The sequence below is a fragment of the Mirounga leonina genome, unplaced genomic scaffold, assembly GCF_011800145.1.
Source record: "Mirounga leonina isolate KUSES-001 unplaced genomic scaffold, KU_Mleo_1.0 Mir_82, whole genome shotgun sequence".
Taxonomy (NCBI): domain Eukaryota; kingdom Metazoa; phylum Chordata; class Mammalia; order Carnivora; family Phocidae; genus Mirounga; species Mirounga leonina.
The window spans coordinates 29095899-29111406 of NW_023270825.1; positions in this window are offsets into that span (position 1 = coordinate 29095899).

Consider the following 15508-nt stretch of genomic DNA (forward strand, 5'->3'; position numbering starts at 1 on the left):
GATATAGGTAGGCAGTTTTCTCACTGTTGGAGAAGGGAATTACAGGTATAAAAAGAAGGAAGATTAGAGTAAACCCAGTGATGTGGCTTGAAATTAGAGGAGATGGTATGAAATGATTTTTAATTTACATAGATAAAAATATAGAAAAATATAAGTATAGATATACATGTGTATATATGTTGATATGTTTCCTAGTTCTGTCCACCAAGAGGGTCTAAATCCAACAGTACCCCAGTAGCTATGAACACACCTAACACTCTGACTTTGATTTTTAAATACCATTCTCTACTAAAAGGACCTATGGCTCCATGATGGAGTGGGTGAGACTGGAATAATTTGTTGTGCAAGAAAATAAGAAGGTACTTAAAGAATTATGGAGATATGTCAAAAGAATATAGGAGCCTGAAGGGGTCTCCACTGGCCAAATCTAGGACAATTTAAGCATCAAAATAAATAATGACAGCAATAGGTCAATAAGTTGTAACCTTTGAGTAAAATAGAAATCAATGAGTCCATGCTGGTAGAAAGAAAAAAAAAGGAGAAAGGAAAGCTCTACTAGTAGAATACAACTAATAGACGAAGAAAGAAAGAATTAGAAAATCACCATTTTACAACCATCATTGTAATTGATTCAAGCCAGAATCATCAATGGATGCTAAAATCTGTGAGTAAAAGTTTGATGAGGAACAAGATATTTACAGAGTCTCAATATATGTTCCTAAAAATGCTCACTAATTCTCATGAATATATCATTAATTATTAATAAGCACAGCATATTTACCAATTAACATGACAGCTATAATACTTGGGAGATACCATCTTAATCAACCAGCAACAGTTCACATAAAAACTGGTAATGGAAAAAACCAACCTCATGTTGCCTCCTGACATAATACAGTGAGAAGAACACAGCAGTACTTCTACATAAATATGTAAGTCATGTGAGGAAGCATCAGACAAATGCAAATTGAGAGAAATTCAAGTAACTGGCATGTACTCTTCAAAAATGCCAAGGCTATGAAAGTAAAGATTGTTCCAGGCTAAAAGTCACTATAGAGACAAGACAACTACATGCAACAGGTGATCTTTAATGGGATCCAAGACCTATAAATGATAATAATGGCATAACTGGTGAAATTTTAGTGGACTTTATTAAATTGGATCAATGTTATTTTCCTGATGTAAGATTGTACTGTGGTTATTTAGGAGTTTCCTTGTTTTTAGAGAATATACACTGATGTACGACAGGGTAAAGAGGCTGCACATCTGTAACTTACTCTCAGATGATTCAGAAATGTTAACAACTTGAAGAATATGAGGGAGCTCTTTGAACTATTTTTTGCAACTTTTTTATAATTTAAAATGATTTCAAAATGAAAGTTTAAAAAAACATATCAAGGTATAATTGTTCTCCTTGCCAAAAAACAAAAACAAATAAAGAAACGAAACAACAACAAAAACCGCCTTCACTTTCAAAAGTGCTCACCTGGGTTTTCTTTAAGAATCAGCTCACTGTTAGCTGTCCTGCAAATATGATCTACTATTTTGTGAATATACACGATAATGTGATTCAGCTTGACATGTCATTCATTCACTCAGAAATTATTTATTAAGGGCATGCTGTGTACAGGATCTTTCCAAAAACTCCTCTAAAGTATAAAATGAAATACATTTATAGGTAAACTATCATTTGATTACTTCATTACCAAGAGAGTTGCAGGGAAGTATGTAATAGAACTGATTGTGGTGTAGCTCTCAAACCAAGTGACAAATTGAACAGAATGAAAACACGTTGGCAATTTAGTTGCAATGACTGCATCGGCAGGTGAAGGTGGGAAAACATGGCTAGTGTCAGTGCATTTGTGCAAGTGTGCATGGCAATGAATTTGGGGAGGATAAGGGCTTTGGCACTATGTGGCCAATTTCCCAGGACAGTGAATTTGTGACAGTTGACTGCTGATGCTGCTTTTCTTAAGACCCCCACATTTTCGTTTCCTCACTCTGTAGTGTAGTCTTTTTCTTTTCCTGAGAGCTAAGGGCCATTTTCTTTGCACTTTGACAATAAAAGGAAACAAGATTTGGGGCGCCTGGGTGGCTCAGTCATTAAGCGTCTGCTTTCTGCTCAGGTCATGATCCCAGGGTCCTGGGATCGAGCCCCGCACCAGGTTCCTGCTCCGTGGGAGGCCTGCTCCTCCCTCTCCCCCTGCTTGTGTTCACTCTCTCGCTGTGTCTCTCTCTGTCAAATAAGTAAGTAAAATCTTTTAAAAAATAAAATAAAAAATAAAAGGAAAGAAGATTCTAGGTAAATGTTGCCTCCTGTTCAGTCCTAAGAGAAAACAAATTTCCTGGTTAGGTGTTTTAGAAAAGGGTCTTTTCTCAAGGGATGACTTAAAGGCCATAGCATCTATAACACCGGGTTATTTATGAAAACTTGGCAATAAAGATTCTAGAACCCCACTTCAGACCTCAGGTGAAATTTCTAGTGATGGGACCAGAGAATCTGCTTTTGAACAAAAATTTGCACTGGTTTGCAAACTAGCCTCTGTAAATGGAGGGCCAGAAGACTGAGAAAAGGGGCAGGCCACTCCAGATGGGTAGGTAACAATTTTAATAAGCAAGGGAACTTACATATGAAGCTTGTCTTGAGCAGCCACAAGATGAGTAGATCTCTGCACCCGCCTGCCAGAATCTTAAAGTTTCTGTAGAGGCCTCAGCAGGGTCCAGCCCACATAACCAGTCCAGATGGTCTCAACAACACATTATTCTCACAAGGCTGCATCCTGGAAATGGCTCCAAGTGCAGTAACAGTGGACAGAACATGCATTCTGAGGACAGGGGAGGGGGCGAGAAGCCTCTAGTTGCCTATATCTAGCTCGAGGGTCAACCAGTGGTCATGTCTTCTCAATTACCTCCCTCTGACAACTTGTGACTGACCCACAACCTGTGGGATGCTTCCTTCCTAGAATGCCCAGCATTTCTGTTACTACTAATAGCATAATCTCTTTCTCAGGAGAGGGCCGTGGCAAGCAAGCTGATTACAACATGAAGTGGATTTTGTAATGATAGTTTAGCACTTAATCTGCAGTTTTGAAAATCATGTGTCTGGGGATGGATGTGTTTATGTCATGGTGCTGGAACGGTAATGTCTGAAACCTAGAAGGAGTGTTAGGTCAGAATGGAATGTGTATTTACAAAGCCCCAAGTGCTTAATAATCAGGAAGCAAGGATATGTATATATATATATAACACCAATACACATGGGAGAAAGTTTACATCAACAACAAGTTTTAAAAAACCTACACCAGCCCCAAAATAACCATGACACCAATTGTTTGGGCCAAGCTTCTTCATCAGATCACCTCAGAGACACTATTTCGTATACCACCATCCAGATGTTGTGGTCAGAACTGTCACAGAATAGGCAGCTGCTTGTGTGATGTGACTTGAAATGTTCGACACGTCCCCTCAACCAAAAATATCTTTTCTTCACCCTCCCCCCAACACCCTCCTGCTAGGTGCTGGGATTCCCACAGTTCATCAAATTCAGTTATAGACATGTTTGTTTAGGACCATGGTAAATGGTCAGAGAGGTACTTCAACAAGAAGGATCCTTCATTGAGGCAAAATCTGTCAGTTACAAACTCTATCAAAAGCCACCTAAGGCCACAGGTAGCCCCCCAAAATAAGAACATTGAAGTTGAACACATAAGAGCCTCTGTAAAACACAGCAAAGCTTTCTTCTTAAGGAGAACCATATTTTAATCCATTGAGGCTATTTGCAGGTGTTTAAGGACCAGAGCTCAGCTCACATGGTATTCTCAGCCCTCTTCGGAATCTTGTTTGCCAACTCCTCATTGATATTCTGAAGAACACAGAAATGAAATTTGTTCCATTTGCCCAAACCAAAGCCTGGGCAGATAACCCTGTTCTCAAGACAACAGACCTGTATCCTCTGCTCAAAACGAACTTTCCTGCAGTGTCTTTTGTCCCTTTTCACACATCACCCAAGACCCAGTAGCAGTTTTCTCTTTAATCTGTAGAATATTTTATGACCCCAAAAAGTTCCTTCTTTCTCCTTTGTATCTAGCCACCTCCCTCCACCCCCGCTAGCCAGCCATGGATCTGTTTTCTGTCCCTATAGTTTTGCCTTTCCCATAATGTCATATAAACAAAATCATACAGTACACAGTCGTTTGTGTCAGGCTTCTTGGCATAATGCCTTTGAGATCCATCCACGATGGTACATGTAGCCTCAGTCCATTCACTTTTACTGCTGACTAGTGTTTTCATTGTATGGATATACCACATTTTGTTTACCCATCCGGCTGTGTTTTGATAAGTATCACGCCTCTAATATGCTCTTCTCCCGGGAGGCCATGACCCATTTCAAATTTACTGATCTATAGAATATACAAACAGACTCTGTAACAGACACTGTTTTATTGTCTACCAAACCCATTCCCTATGCCATCTCCATCCCTGACCCTTCTCTACTCTCTCCTTCTTTGCTGGCTTCCTCCACTTCTGGCAGCCATAACTAAGAGGACCTAGTCCCACTTCCACCAGAGTGGATCTTCATTAAACTATTCATGGTAGTTCTGCTTCTGTGGCCATGTTGGTAAAGTTATGACCAATGAGGTTTGATGGAAAATCTGCTTGGGGCTTCTGCAGTGCTCTGGGGGATCAGGGCTAGAGATGTGAAATAGGTGGAAGTTAAAGCCATGGAACTTAGAGAATTTTCCGTAGCAGTGACGGTGTCTGCAGAAAGCAAAACAGGTTCAAAATAGGAAACTCCTTCAAGCCTATAATTTGTGTTAATTACACGTACTCATACACACACACACACATATCCTGATACAAGCCCATGGACCTTCCCCTCCCACTGAAAATCACTATCCTAGACCTTCTTATGAGGCTTCCAGCTGGAGCATCAGGAACTAATGGATTTTAACCTGCATCTCAGCAAGATATAAGTGTGTCCATTAGATTTAATATACACACAAGCAAGTAGTTAGCATCTAAAATACCCTGACCAGAAATGCTATTCTAAGGGGGGGGGGGGGTGCCCCAAGTTGATCTCTCTCCATTTGCAAGAAAGAATTATAAGAAAGGTCTTTGAGTTCTTTTCCATTAACTCAAAATGCCTTCTTATTCGTATTTCTCTCCATTCTGACCTCCTTACCCGAAGAAGTCTTTATTTCCTCCCTCGTTCCTGTAGTAGACGTCTGCTCTACCGAGGAAGTCTTTATTTCCTCCCTCGTTCCTGTAGTAGACGTCTGCTCCATCATGCACACTCAACCATCAGCCCTCCTCACCAGCACCCCCACCCCTTCAGTGTGGAGCTTTTCCTTCCATCCTCACCTTCCCCACCCTGTTGACATCACAACTCTCATTTATAAGGAACACGATTATTCTACAGCAAACTGGGAACATAACAGCAACCAAAGGTAATTCCTAAATTTTATGATCTAGATGATAATACACTCAACTGTCCTGTGTATGTTAACCAGTAGCACGGACCAATTAGTACCCCAGGCTCCCCTTCTCCTCAGCGCTCGGGGCAAGAGATTGCAAACACCTGGGTCTGAATTAACAGGTGTTATGGGTTTTCCTAAACCTAGCACAATTACTTTACCCTGTTCATGTGAGTGGGCTGCCTGTGTAATGTCTAGCTTTTCTATGTATTTTGAGTCCCGCTAATTTCACCAATGAAAAATATTTCTAATGTGCATTGTGCTAATTAACAAATCCTCTGGTGTTGATGGGATATAAAGATAACTGAAGCTGTGTTTAGTAAGCCCACCCCCTCACACATGTGGGCTTCAGATGAGAGTCTCTAGGAACTCCCTAACTATTCCTGGAGTAGGCACTCTTGACTAGGATATTTCAAATATTAAGTACTGCCTGCTTATCTGTTCATTAAACTTCACTAACACATGGACATCTTGTTGACATGCAGGTTAAAAACGCAGGTGCCTTACCTCCAAAGTTCTGTTGAATCAGAAACTCACAATAGAGCTAAAAATCACTGAGGTACCATGCTCTCAGGGTAATTCAGGTAATTCAGATACAGCTTAGGGTTTGAAAACTCCCACTGTAGAGAGGAAGAAGAGGAGGCCCTGTCCTGGCCCTTGCATGCACTCACTCTGTAAAAATCTGAACAGGTCAAGGGAAGAACCAGCTCTCATTCTTCTGCCCTTCCAAGGCTCAGACTATAGTAGAAGCCACGCAGAAGTTGGGAGCAACTCTGGAGGACTTAAGAGCCACAGATGACAGAATCCACTCCTTTCCTTATCTGGAGTTCCCCAAGCTTCTCCAGGCGCATAACCACAAAGGAAATGGGCCCTTGTCTCTTTCCTATTTACCCTAGCACTGGGGCGGGTCATAGTTTGGTTACGAACATCCTTTTTTGGGGAAAAGAAAAATTATTCTCTAACCAAGAAGAGGAGAAGAATTTGAATAAATATAACTGCTTAGAATCCACAGCTGTCCTGTACCTCAGGTGGGTTTCAAACAAACCTTTATCACAGTAACTCAACCCCCTTCCCACTTACCATATATTTGCCTTTCACTTAAATATATCTTAAAATGCAGTAAAATCGTATTATCCCTAAAAAATAGAACTGACTAAAATGAAGACTAAAAACTAATCCCCAGAGGAAATTATTAGAGTGCTTAGTTTTGAGATGATAGGTTAATAGAATTACATACCAGGAATGAGAACTATTTCATGTAATGGAAAAAGATCGAGGTCTAAGAAAATATACACACATAAATATTTATACCGAGAGAGTATTTTTAAGTAGATTTTTTTTTAACTACTATATCTACTCAAATGGGAACACAAAATTATTTTAGGGTAAACCAGATCTCTGTATCTTTCCTTGCAATTAAAAAGTAAAATATTTCAGCAGTAAAATCCCATCCCAATAAACTATGCATTCTCTTTCTCTTGGGAGGACTCTAAAATTGGGCAAAATTAAGAGAAGGAATCTATTAGCTCATCCTTTCATGGGATCAGGGTTCAGCATGTGATCTAGGGTAGCAAGGGGGAAACAAGCCTGTCGATGGTGAGTAGAGCCTCATCCTTTAATTGCCGTGCTGGTAAACATAAGTGTTCTCCAAATGGGATAAACCCAAGCTGAAAAATCTTACGAACCACGGTATAAAACGTTCAATTAAAGCATTTTTCAAGTTGGCCTAAGAGGAGACAGGCTAGAACTGACAAGAAAGCACCTGACATTGGAAGTCCTACATGATAGCATTTGCAGTGAGCCTGCAACATATTTTGCAGATAAGGAAACAGGCCCAGAGAGAACCATGAAGAATTACAGCTGGAACAGACTCGGTTCTCCTTGTCCCTGCCCTACTTTCTTTCTGATGGCGTCGTTCAAAGTTTTTGCTATTGTGTTGCTTTTTTAGCTGAAAAACACTGAGGACTCACATAATAATAGAAGGAGCAGCTGGGCCACATGGGGGGCTGCTGCCCAGGCCATGACTTCTACTGACATTGACAGCTCCCAGGGTCACAGGCAGAAGCCACTGTGCTTCCCATCGCCCCCAATTCCCTGTTGCTTGACCTTGGAGAAGTCTAATAATTCAGTACTTCTGTCCCCATTTGTAAAACAGTGGTGGTGAAAATCTTTTCCCGGCCAAGCTGCTATAATGTATACTTTTAAAAGCAGCCGCAGAAGAGGGTGTGTGGCAACAGCCTGGCACCCTGTGATGAGGTCTGTCACCGGGACTACATGACCCCAACAGCCCAGGGGTGCTCTGACAGCATGAGGGCCCATGTGCCCACCACCCCACATTTCCACACAACAAAGCTGGCAGGACAATCCTGTAAGTTAAGTGTCTAAGGCCACTGGCTACACCCAAGATAGTTTCAATACCAGAAGCATTGGTAATTAGCTCTGAACTACTTGAAGATTCACCCTGGCTCAGGATGTTAAGCCTGACCCAGGGGTGTGTCACCCAACATAATGACCTATGGCATCCTATTTCTGGATCTGCTGGAACCTGACGCTGGGCTTTCTTGCCACCTGTTTTCACCATTCTCCCGCCTGGAGGGGACGACTAAATGCGAGTTTCCACAGCGTAATCCTCTGCACGCTCTGAAGGCATGAGTTCTCAAATGGTACCCACCCCCCCCCCCAAAAAATAAGCTGGGATGCTTCTTGAAATGCCTGTCCCCAGGTTGTGCACTCAGAGGTTCTGATTCAGTGACTTTTGTGGGTGTCCTAGGAATGTGCATTTTAACAAACAGCGTGACCATGGGTCACTGGTCCTCCACTCTTCACCCTGCAAGCTGACCCAAGACACAGACCTGCTAGCCTCCTGACCCGGCCAGCAGGTACCTCCATGGCCATTCTGCCAGGTCTGCCTGGGCCTCTGATGCCTTAATTGTCCAGTTCCTTCAGGTGCCTGCTCTGCCACGTCCCTCAGAGACCCCTCACCACAGCGGGCTGCATCTGAACGCGTGTGGGCTTGTTACCAGAGAACCGGTTTCAAACTCAGGTCCGGCTGCTCCCCGCTCCAAAATCAATACTCAAGAGACAGGTGATGGTGGGAAAGGAAAGTTTGCTTTCTTCAGGAAGCTGGCAACCTGGGAAGATGGCGGACTACCGTCTCGAAGACCTTCTTCCCTGTCCCAGGAAAGGCAGAGGGTTTTAAAGAGAAAGGCATGGGCGCAGGAAGGGGGGCTGCGTGCAGGAGCAGCAGGTGCCCAGGTGGTTAGTCCTCTGTCGGCATGACCCTGAACAGACGTGCTGGCATCAGGGCAGCTGTTTTTTAATGGAGTCAGGCCTTATCTTCTAGGAAAGTTGCATCCTTCATGCCTCAAGGCCAGTGGTCTGCAAATCTCAAAGAAAATAAGTTAGTTCTGCTACATATTAGGGACTTAGGTCAGCAAGCAAGGTGTGCATAAGCTGGAAGCAAGTTAACCCTTAAGACCGGCCAGAGCGCTATTAGAGGCTCAGCCCTGGCAGAATTCCGAAAACATCATTGTCTCCCAGGCTAATTTTCTTCCCAGTGCTCAAAACACAGAGAATTCATGCCCCCCTCCTTTCTTGAGCAATACAACTTACTCGCCTTGAGGAGCCTAGACTTATAAAACACATAGGCCCGTTTACTCACATTCCTTGAGGGCAGCTTCTTCCCCGGCCACTCCGTCGGCAGTGCCCTTTAGGTTGCTGCTAATGGAAAACTCAGCCAACAAGAAAGGGAGTTCTTGGCCCATGTCACCCGAAGGTCCAGAGCCAGGTCAGGCCTCAGGCCTGGCCTGATTCCCTTTCTTTCCATCTGCTTTTGTTTTGTTTTCGGTGCCTCTACTTGACCTTGCACGGCGTGAGCAGCACTCAACTCACGCCCACGCACCAGGGAAGGCGACGGCACGTGTCCGCTGTGGCATTCCAAGCAACAAAATCTTAGGACTCGTCCTGATTGGACTATGTCCATCACGTGCCTGCCCCTCAACCAATGATGGGAGACGTGCTGACTGACCGATCCCACCCTGACGCCGGGAGTGGCATCAGATTCCCCCAATAGCACAGGCTCTCCGGGGTGGGTGGACCCCGGCTCCTATGAGGGTGGAGGAGGGGAGGAGTCGGGGGCGGGGTAGTCTCCTAACAATGGCCGAAACCCGTGCTGCTGGCTCACGGTGCACCCAGGGGATTCCCTGGTATCTCTCTGACTAAAAGCCGCCGAAACCAGGTACAAAACAAGCCTTGGAGGCGAATCCGCTACACGTGAATACAGGTGAAGGCCCCGTGAGGGGTAATAGAAGGGCAGGGCTTCCATCAAATGAGGAAAGGGTTTACCTGACACACACATTTCTCTCCTCTACTATCTCCTCCGAGTTGAATCTCCAAGTTTTCCCCAGATAAAAGTCGCTTCACATTTAATTGCTCCTTTTCCTTAAGTAAGTTTGTATCGATTTAAAAATCTGACAGGTATCTACTCTTAAAGGCGTGGTGCCTGTTTTCTTTGTAAGCATAAAAATATGCTCAAGCAGAAGAACAAATGGAAGTGAAACATTTTTAACCATGAAAACAGTAGTGCGGATGTCTAGATTCTTTTTTCCTGTGAAGACATTGGTATCACACTGTTTTTTAAAACAAAGAACACCTGTTTTATGATTGAGGCATTTAGGACCCAGGGACAAAAAGAATTGATTCTTTGAAGAGAAACCAACTGGCAAAATGAAAGAAACACCTGTGAGCTAGGAGGAACCTGAGTGAGTGAAGGCTCAAAGGCAAGATAAAAGAAAAAAATATCAGTTAGGGCTCCCAGTGCGGAAAGCTCACCAGCGTCCATGAAAGATCTCCAAGAAGAGACAAGAAATGTGACACCTGGAGTTGGTCCTTGGTGTAGGTTTCCTTAAATCCATCCCACCCCAGCCCAGGTAGGAGGCAGCCCGTGAGCATTGCCACAACCCTGCTCCCATTACCAGCGACTGACTTAGGAAAGGATGAATATGGGCTGTGGCTTACAAAGAACCTCTCCTCGCTTCTCTGAAGAGACACAGGAATGGACAATCCCTCTTCTCCCACTGAGCATTGTCTCTTTGGGATGTGGTGCCTAGAACTTGGCAGTCAGCTGGCCTGAGGACCAAACCCACCCACCGGAGAAAGCAGGATGGGACAGCCTCAGAGAAGCAAAGCCAGGGCATGGGTGCCACCTGAAGCCTGCCCTATTTCCGTTCTTCCTCTTACACAAGGTAATAAACTTCCCTATATTGAGCCAGCAGGAGTCAGGACTTTGAATTACTTGCAGCAGAAAGCTTTCTTACACAGTGGGGTTTGGGTGACCATGAGTTCTAACAGTTAAATTCAAGCAGGTAAACTTGACAATCCATTTTAATTATTGGCCGAGGATGTTTGGGGCTGCAAATGACAGAATGCATGACGAACAGGCTTTAACCAATAAGGATACTTCTTGATCTCACCTAACAAGAAATAAGTAGGTAGGTACTACCAGGCTATCCATCTAGTTAGACTCCAAATCTGTCATCCTCCGATAGCAATGTCAAAAAGCAGGTAGGGAGACATGGAATTATTTTTTTCATGTCTCCGCTTTGTTCAACAAAGAAAATTGCTGAAGCCCCTTAGCACGCTTCCTCTTAAGTCTCATTGGCCAGAACTGGGCAGATTACATGGCCACCCTCCCTTTACGAAAGTACGTGGTGGTAGCTTCCAGAATCTCATGGAGATGGCTCTGCCAGGCAGGAGGATATGGGAGGAGAATGACTTCTGGGTAGGGGGCTCTGTCTCTTAGCTGAATCCCCCAGCCCAACTCCTTCAACCCAAGTTCTCCTAAGGAAAAATTTCATACTCTCCCAGCAGAAAATGTATAATAATGTATCAGGTTAGTTCCAAATATTATATATTTAATGAATAGCTGGATATCAAATTCTTAGAAACACCTGTGAGCTGTTCATTGTGTGATATGCCAACGGCAGAGAGAGCAGGCAAGGAAGAAGCTCTCGCTGTGCTGGTAAATCATTACAAAACTGTCTTTCCCCCTTCCACTTTCTGTGCAGAAAGTTAGTGGAGGTAGCCTGTGTCCTCCTATAGGAGAATCACACTTGTTCAAAGTCCTTGGCTTGTTAAAAGGGTCATTAGACAACAATTTGATCCTTGAAGTATTTAAAACTATGCCTGGATTTTATTTTATCTTCACAGTTTCTTACACTGTTCTTTTTTTCCTGCCCCAATACTAAGACCTTTCCAGGGATGTCTGGGATCTGGTCCAAGACATTTTCTACGAATATATATTTTATAGAAACAGTAAAGAGGAAAAGGAAAGCAATAAGAATTCAATATCTATTATATGCCAGACACTGTATGTGGTACTTGCCCCGTTTTGATTCCATTCAAGGAACAGATGAGGCAGTCTAGTAGAAAGGATACAGGCTAGCTGTGTGTCCACACACAAATCTCTTCACCTTGCTAACATCCTGTTTTCTTATCCCTAAAATAGGGATATTAATAGTCACTACCTCATAGCATTGCTAGAAGAACTAAATGAGATTATCCAAGCACAGTGCTCAGCGGTAGTGAGTGCTCTAAGTACAGTCGACACCCCTGTGAGGTGGGGATCACTACCTCCGGTGGTGAGCTGTATCCAGGGGTTTATGAGAATTGATTTTTAGAGTTGCAAGCTAGCTGTGAAACGGTCGTTAGCTTGAATGTGAATATTTACACCACAGAAATCAGCAAGTGCTACAAAGCCGAGCTTTTCTTCTTCCTGGAGAGCCAGTTGTAAAACATGTATACCACTGATTTGTGCCATTTGATAAATGAGATTGAGAGTTTAATTGACCCAAGATTACACAGCAAGTAAAGGGCAGAAATGGGATGTGACCTTAGTTCTCTATCACTTCAAACCTGACCTCTTCTCTTTTGCAAGTACAAATGTAAAATATTGTGCAATTTTCACAGCCCATCATTCTTTCATTTTGGAGCTATTTACTAAGCACACATGTATGTAAGGACTCTGTTCTAGGAACTGCAGGGTCCACAGACATTCACTACCCTCAGAGGGCACTCATCATCACATTACAACCAAACCTTCAAATCATTTTCATTCAGTCCACTTGTCCACCACTGCACTAGATTAAGTGTTACTACCCAAGGACTCTCTCCACTGGAGAGTTGGATGAAATGGTGAACCTGGTGAAGTGTCTTGGGACAGGCTCCACTTCCCCCTGACTGCAGCCCTACTGCGGGGGGAATCTCCTTCCCCCTTCCAACAGGTCCAGGTTGGAGTGTAGGCATATCATTTAAAAAACCTGCTTGCCATATGGTAAGATATGACCCTCCTCGGATTTTTTCTGTTTTCAGAGAATAATCTTCACGTGAAAAAAGCCTGTGTGATGAGCTAAGCTGGTCATGAATCACCTGTGGGCCATCACCTATGGGCCATCACCTGTGGGCCATCACAAACCAGGTGCTTATTTCCCTTCCTTCCTGCTTCTCCCCCCAAACGGAGCACAGCTTTTGATGTTTCCCGAGCTTTGGTCATTCTAATACTGCCTTTCTATTTTTTCCATACTCTCTCACCTGTTTCTTTTAATAAGTACTTTTTCTTTAAATTGGCTTACTTTTTCCCCCTCAAATTTACTTTAAAAGAAAATGTTGTGCCAAAATGCCTTAAATAGAAAAGTGTAATGACTTGCCAAAGATAATGAGAGGCATCAAATAAACATGCAACTATTAAAATAGAAGAATATTCATATGTTTAAGCCAACCATCTTCTTACAGGGCACCATTAGGACATTTATTCCACCCTAAAAACATTGCTCTAAGAGGTGGGCTTTTCTCTCCTCCCAGGAGCTGAGTTAGCATTTAAAATACCTGACCAGAAGTGCTATTCTAAGAGTGGTTGCCCCAACTTGATCTTCTCTCCATTCGCAAGAAAGAATTATAAGAAAGGTCTTTGAGTTCTTTTCCATTAACTCAAAATGCCTTCTTATTTCTATTTCTCTCCATTCTGACCTCCTTTCCCGAGGAAGTCTTCATTTCCTCCCTTGTTCTCTGCATAGACCTCCACTCCATCATGCACACTCAACCATCAGCCCTCCTCACCAGCGCCCCCCTTCAGTGCTTCAGTGTGGGGCTTTTCCTTCCATCCTCACCTTCCCCACCCTGTTGACATCACAACTCTCCTCATTTATAAGGAACACGATTATTCCACAGCAAACTGGGAACATAACAGCAACCAAAGGTAATTCCTAAAGGTCTGGATAACAATGCTGCTGAGTTATCTTGGGTATGTCTTGATATGTCTTGGGTATGGGTACCTCAGTCTCCCTTTCTCCTCAGCACTAGGGGCATCAGATTGCAAAGACCTGGGTCTTAATTAACAGGTGTTATGGGTTTTCCTAAACCTAGGACAACTAGTTTACCCTGTTCATGCCAGGGTGGGCTACCTGTGTGTTGGGAACGTCATTAAAAAAAACAAAAACAAGACCAGGGCACCTGGGTGGCTCAGTCGGTTGGGCATTTGCCTTCAGCTTGGTTGTGATCCCAGGGTCCTGGGATTGAGCCCCACATTGGGCTCCCTGCTCGGCAGGGATCCTGCTTCTCCCTCTGCCTCTGCCTGCAGCTCCCCCTGCTTATGCTCTCTCTCTCTGGGTCAAATAAAATCTTAAAAAAAAAGGGGGGGGGCGCCTGGGTGGCTCAGTCATTAAGCGTCTGCCTTCGGCTCAGGTCATGATCCCAGCATCCTGGGATCGAGCCCAGCATCGGGCTCCCTGCTCCGCGGGAAGCCTGCTTCTCCCTCTCCCACTCCCCCTACTTGTGTTCCCTCTCTCGCTGTGTCTCTCTCTGTCAAATAAATAAATAAAATCTTTTAAAAAAATAAAAAATAAAAAAGACCACCAACTGCTCCGTGAGCTAGACCCAGGCACTTGGAGGTCTCTCCCTCCTTCCCCTGTCCTGGGAATATGCATTCTGCTTGCCTTTCCCACTCCCAGAGGCTACTTCAAGGACATAGCCTTGAGGTAGTGATATGGTGTTGAGGATACCTGCACAGTATATGTGACTGAACCCAGTGAACTGAACCCTCTTTATAAAGTTTTAAGCTTTGGCAGGCAGGTGCAGGGATCCATTCGTCTTGCTGCCGCCCAAGACATAAATTCCCTTTGTTATTATTAAAATTGCCACCCCCAACCTGGAGTGGCCCCCCTCTTCCATCTCTCCCTGCCTTTTGAGTACAGAGGCCAGTTTCAGATTATACCAGAAAAATTCCTGAGAGGGTTGCAAACCAACACAGTGTAATAGTTCTAGCCTACATATATGTCTTAGACTTCACTCATTTCACCAGTGAAAAACAGGATTTTTATGTGATCCAAAGGGAATCTTAATTTTGACTGAAGATGGATGTTTTGCCCACCCTAGCAAGTGGGAATAGAAAAGTGATTTTACAAGATTTAGAAAAAAACAAAGAGACATAAGGTCTGGTGAATCGGTGTGTTGCAGAGCAAATAACTTTTGTCTCCTAGAAATGAAGCCATCTTGGCCAAAGGACAAGCAGTGATATTGGCAATTCTGCAGAGAAATGTCTCCTGCACGTTCTGCCTCATTGCAAAGGAGCCACATTCTCTGCCTATTTACAAGCTAAATGTGCTGATGACTCTGCTTTTTTACACCTTGAAATTCCCTGAAAACATAAATATTTACATTTGTGAAGACATTTACAAAGTGCTTTCACATATTTCTTTTCCTCAAGACTTCAAATCAAGCCAGAGCAGGCAATACATCTTAGGGACTAAGAGACAGCTCAGAAATGATGGGAAGTCAAACAAGGTCATAGCAACAGAGCTAGTAAAAGAACTCAGGTGTCATTGCTCCATAACCTGTCACTTTGTCATGCAGGCCCCACGGGATACAGTTCCAAAGGAAATCCATGTTTCCCCAGATTGCATCTTTCCCTCTGGGTTCCCTCTCTGAGAAGGGCACCACTACCCAGTCACCAAGTTGGCAACCTTGACATCTTCCTAGACACC